Below are 6,621 nucleotides of genomic sequence, written 5' to 3' on the forward strand. Positions count from 1 at the left end.
GTAATGTGCAGTGTGCATAAATGTATTACAGAGCTTCACCACACTAAACCTCACAGTAATGTACAGTTTGTTTGAGTATCACAGAGCTCCACCGCACTAAAACTCACATTAATGTGCAGTGTGTATGAGATTATTAACAGAGCTCCACAGCAATAAGACTTACAGTAATGTGTATAGTAGATGAATTTATCAGTGCTCCACAGTAATAAAATTCACAGTAATGTCTGGTGGGTGTGAGTATATTACTGGCCTCATTGCATTAAAACTCACACCATGTTACACATAGCTCAGTTACTGCAACAATACAACTTATAGTAATGTGCACAATGATTCTATCAAAATTCACAGATCCAAAAAATAATGTATTCATAGGCGTGCGCACGGGGTGTGCACTGGGCCTGGGTACACTCTAATCCCCGCGGCACGCCTCTGGAGTGAGACCGGCAGGGGAGATCTCAGGATCTCCCCTGTCGGCTCATGCAGAGCCGGTGCAATCTTATCGCCGGCTCTGCTGTAAGCCTCCATGGGCCGGTGGGGAGATCAAAGATCTCCCTCACCGACCCACATGCATGGAGGGAGGCAGGAGAGGACCCGGGGAGCTCTAGTCAGCAGCTCAGTCAGCAACGCTCAGATCTCGCGAGATTGAACTCTTGCCCCGCAGGCTAGAGTTCACTCTCCACTGGACCACCATGGAAGGCAGCAGCAACAAGGATCCCCCTTCCCTACATAAGGTAAGAAGGGAGGGGGGATATTAAGCAATCTGCCCCCACCTCCACTGGACCACCAGGGAAGGCAGCAGCACGGTCCCCCCTCCCTACAAAAGGTGAGAAGGGAGGGGGGATATTTATTAACTAATCTGCCCCCACCTCCACAAATCACCCAAACATACAGCACCCACACACACACAGCACCCACACACATACAGCACACCCACATACAGCACCCGCACACAAACAGCAGACACACACACACACATACAGCACACACACAGCACACACACACAGCACACACACACACACACAGCACCCTCACACACACAGCACCCTCACACACACAGTACACTAACAGCACCCTCACAAACACACAGCACCCACACACAGCACACTAACAGCACCCTCAAAAACACACACACAGAACACAAACAGCACACTCACACACAAACAGCACCCTCACACACAGCACACTAACAGTATCCTCACAAACACACAACACCCACACACAGCACCCACACTCACACAGCACACGACACCCACACACAGCACACTAACAGGACCCTAACAAACACACACACACAGCACACAAACAGCACCCTCACACACAGTACACTAACAGCGCCCTCACAAACACACACACACACAAACACCCTCACCCACATAGCACACTACTAGCACCCTCACACACACATCACACTAACAGCACCCTCACACAGAACACACACAGCAGTGTATGTATGTGTGTGTGTGTGTGTATGTATATATATATACATACACACATACATACATATACACACGGCTTGTGCTTTAGGGTGCACACCCTAATGCAATAGGCTACGCACGCCTATGAATGTATTTAAAGGAAAATGAGTATTTACAGCAGGTTGAATACCGAACAAAACACCACACAATGTCAATACTTTACATTAAATAAATGGCCATTGTAAGTTTTTATGGATTGATTTTTTCCAATTATGACTGTAAGGCTATGTGTGTGCTGTTTGTGATAGCTGTGTGTGATTCCTGAGTGTAATATGTATGTGGGTGTGTGGTGGCTGAGTGTGCTCAGTGTGCTGTGTGTGATTCCTGAATGTAATATGTGTGTGGTGGCTGAATGCATTGTGTGTGATTCCTGAGTGTAATATGTATGTGGGTGTGTGGTGGCTGAGTGTGCTGTTTGTAATAGCTGTGTGTGATTCCTGAGTGTAACATGTATGTGGGTGTGTGGTGGCTGAATGCGTTGTTTGTGCTTACCTTTTTTTTTTTGCTGGGAGGAAGCTAGGATCCCTGGTGATCCAGTAGAAATTCTAAATCTTTGGTTGTCTAGGGATTTCTTAATTTTTGCTGCTCCAGTGGGGTATATCATTTATTTACGTACCCCTTCCATTCATAGCATCCCCCCACCCCTTCCATTCATAGCTCTTCCCCCCCTCCACCCCTTCCATTCATAGTACCCGCCACCCCTTCCATTCATAGTACTCTTCCTCTACCCCTTCCATTTATATTACCGCCCCCCACCCCTTCCATTCATATTACTCCCCCTCTACTCCTTTCATTCATATTACTCCCCCCACCCCTTCCATTCATATTACTCCACTCCCCTACCCCTTTCATTATAGCTCTCCCCCTACCCCTTCCATTCATAGTTCTCCCACCACCCTTTCCATTCATATTACTCTTCCCCTTCCAATCATATTACTACCCCTATCCCTTTCATTCATATTACTCCCCCCACCCTTTCCATTCATATTACAACCCCCCACCCCTTCCATTCATATTACTAACTCCCCACCCCATCCATTCATATTACTCTCCCCATCCCTTCCATTCATATTACTCTTCCCCTACCATTCATATTACCCTTCTACCCACGTACATTCATATTACTCCATCCCACCCCTTAATTTATATTATTCATATTACTCCCCCTCCTACCCCTTCCATTCATATTACTACCCCCTCTACCCGTTCCATTCATATTACTCTCCCCATCCCTTCCATTCATATTACTCTTCCCCTACCATTCATATTACCTCCCCTCCCCCTTACATTCATATTACTCCCCCCGCCCCTTACATTCATATTATTCATATTATTCATATTACTCCCCCTCCTACCCCTTCCATTCATATTACTAGCCCCTCTACCCGTTCCATTCATATTACTCTCCCCATCCCTTCCATTCATATTACTCTTCCCCTACCATTCATATTACCTCCCCTCCCCCTTACATTCATATTACTCCCCCCCGCCCCTTACATTCATATTATTCATATTATTCATATTACTCCCCCTCCTACCCCTTCCATTCATATTACTAGCCCCTCTACCCGTTCCATTCATATTACTCTCCCCATCCCTTCCATTCATATTACTCTTCCCCTACCATTCATATTACCTCCCCTCCCCCTTACATTCATATTACTCCCCCCCGCCCCTTACATTCATATTATTCATATTATTCATATTACTCCCCCTCCTAACCCTTCCATTCATATTACTAACCCCTCTACCCGTTCCATTCATATTACTACCCCTCCTTCTTCCCCCTCTACCCGTTCCATTCATATTACTACCCCCCACCTCTTCCATTCATATTACTACCCCCCACTTCTTCCCCCTCTAACCATTCCATTCATACCAATTACCTGCTCTGGCAGGCAGCTGCTTTTTTTCGGCGCCTGAGGTGATAATGACTCTGGCTCTACTCTCCCCCCTACACACTGTTGGCCCCCTCCCTGCTGTTTTACCTAACATAGCAGGGGAGGGAGACCTCTGGACGTCCGAAGGCGGCAGGCTCAGTGTCACATTGATTGCCGGGTAATCACGTGACCCCCGGCACTTCTATGCAGAGCGGGAGGGGGAGGCGCTCCCCCTCCCAGTGTACAGTGCGTGCGGTTCCCTTATGGAGCCACACACGCTGCCTGGGGGCGCCGGCCGAGGGGGCGGCAAACATCACTTGTCAGTTTGACAAGTGATTTTTGCGCCCCCCTCGGGCGTCTGTTTCACCAACCCTACAGTACGCCCCTGATTCTAAACAATTAGTAGCCAAACTAGCCCTTACTGCCAGGAGAACCATTACAGAAGTGTGGGGAGTGCCCAATACACCCACACTGGCTCAAGTCATGTCTGAGATGATGGGCAGACTTTTAGCCCCAGTGTATCAAACGCTATCACAACCTATACGAACCTTGGCCCAAAATCTACACCTTCTTGCTTCTGGTCATTATTCATTTGAACAGTACTCACTGATTTCTTATTTTTATTCTTCCATCATCTCATAATTATATAATAATCTAGTTTTTTGAAAAAGACCCAAGTCCATTGAGTTCAACTTTTAAAATACATCTTTTTATTCTGGTGATCCAAAAAAGACTACAAAAAAAATAAAACAGCATATTTTGGCAGAGTTCACCATATTTATTGTTCTTATGTAAAGAACTCTTTACAAAAAAACTTTTTTTTTTCAGTCTCTATGATTGACCACTTGCCTCTTGTATACCCCTGCTAACAAGGGGTTTGATCCCATCATTTTGTACTGACTTCTGCAATATCTTTCTTGAAAAATGGTGCCCAAAATTGCACCGCATACTCACTTAGGGTTGCCACCTTTTTTAGAAAAAAATACTGACAATGCTAATTTTCATAACTAATTATATATGCATTACATAAGAGATTGAAATAATTCATCTCTATGAGGAAAGTTCAGTGTCTCCAAGTAGAGCGTGGAGACGCTGAACGGTAGTGCTGCACACTGAGAAGTGGCCACTGGAGGTGTCCCTAAGGGGCAATGTAAACACTGCCTTTTCTATAAAAAGGCAGTGTTTACATGAAAATGCCTGCACGGAATAATTCATTTTAGTTTGCCCCATTTTTTTTAAATCATATCCTCACCTCTACAATTTATTTCTACTTTTTGTATTCCTGGAAATATGAGATTGCTTGGATGTTATGTTTGATTTTATAATGTAACAATAGTTTGTCGTACCCATTCCATATGTTTCTTATGTGCTCCTGTATTCTTATGTTTATACAAGTCCACATGGGCATGTTATTAAATATCTTTTAAATTTAGAGTAAAAGCTGGTTACCTGTCTAAAAAGGAAAATCTCAGACTATGTACCGCCCTGTGTATAATAGTTGGTACTTCATTATTTCTTAAAGTAGATCAAAATTTACAAAGGATTTTTTAAAAATGATAACTACGTCAATTAAAGGGATACTCCAGGCTCCCAGAACACTTCTGCCCATTGGAGTGGTCTGGGTGACAACTCCCACTACCCTTAACCCTTCAAGTGTAATTATTGCAGTTTTCATAAACTGCAATAAGTCCTCCTCTAGTGGCTGAATAATGCTTTCCTATGGGGAGGTCTAATGCGCATTAGGTCTCCCCCGCCGGCTGATGTTGGCGGGGGTGGAGAGTAGGCGCAGCCTGACCCAGCACCCAGGGACATCGGCACTGGACTTCAGTAAGTCACTGAAGGAGTTTTAACCACTTCAGCAACTTGGGATGGGGGGTGGGAGGGAGAGGGGCACTGTAGGGTCCTGCAGTGCCAGGAAAACAAATATGTTTTCCTGGCACTAGAGAATCCCTTTAATATCACAAATAAAAGCTAATTGGATATTGCTTTCTTTATTGGTTCTACGTTTATATTCCAAAAGTGTATCTATCTCTATTTACACTTTTTTTTTTAATAAATTGTCTTTGTATCCTTTCTCTTTAAAATCATTTATAATTGTTGTTTGTGCTTGCTCTTGGATATGATTATCATCTGTGCACTTACTTTTTATTTTTAACTGAGCCTTCAGAGCTTTGAAAAGCCATGGTGACTAGTGACAGCTGCACTCTTATTTTTTAAAAGTGCTTTTCTTTAAGAAACCATTTTATACATAAATATTAAGCTCAAGAAAATTCACCATGGTCTTGCTAAAATAGCTAGTAAGTGAACTACCACGATAAAAAAAAAAAAAGAAGTGAGTGAGTGAAGACTCCTTTTCCAAAAATATGAAATCTGTATAACAGCTATAGGTGACCAGGCTTGCAACCCAACTATGATCTTTAAAGATTAACTTTTGTTCTCAGAGCAGGGGTTCTCAACCCAGTCCTCAAGTACCCCCTACCAGTCCAGGATTTTGGGATTACCATGTTGTGTCTAAGGTGTTTTTTTTCTTTCCTTCTAAAAACACCTTAGGCACAACTGGATAATCCTTAAATCCTGGACTGGTAAGTGGTACTTGAGGACTGGATTGGGAACCACTGCTATAGAGACATGAATAAATTAGATCCATTGGATTCTGTCCATGATAATATCAACCTGAGTCTGGGAAACTTCTGAAAGGAGCAAAAAGTGCTTTGCTGCTGAGCAGCCTCTATCATGTGCACTTCTACTGTGACTAAACAATATTCTTGTTCCCACAGTATGTCCTTCAGGATTTGAAGGATATTAAAGGACCACTATAGTGCCAGGAAAACAAACTTGTTTTCCTGGCACTATAGTATTAATAGGTCCCCCCCACCCTCATGGCCCCCCTCCCGCCGGGCTCTAGGAGGAGAAAGAGGTTAAAGGCTTACCTTTCTCCAGCACCAGGCTCCCTCGGCGCTGGGGACTCTCCTCCCTCTTCCGTTGAATGCGCATGCGTGGCAAGAGCCGCGCGCGCATTCAGTCAGTCCATAGGAAAGCATTTCTCAATGCTTTCCTATGGACGCAAGCGTCTTCTCACTGTGACAATCACAGTGAGAAACGCGGAAGCGCCTCTAGCAGCTGTCAATGAGACAGCCACTAGAGGCTGGATTAAACCTAATGTAAACATAGCAGTTTCTCTGAAACTGCTATGTTTACAGCTGCAGGGTTAACCCTAGATGGACCTGGCACCCAGACCACCTAATTGAGCTGAAGTGGTCTGGGTG

The sequence above is a fragment of the Pelobates fuscus genome, chromosome 5 (assembly GCF_036172605.1).
Source record: "Pelobates fuscus isolate aPelFus1 chromosome 5, aPelFus1.pri, whole genome shotgun sequence".
In the NCBI taxonomy this organism is placed as follows: Eukaryota; Metazoa; Chordata; class Amphibia; order Anura; family Pelobatidae; genus Pelobates; species Pelobates fuscus.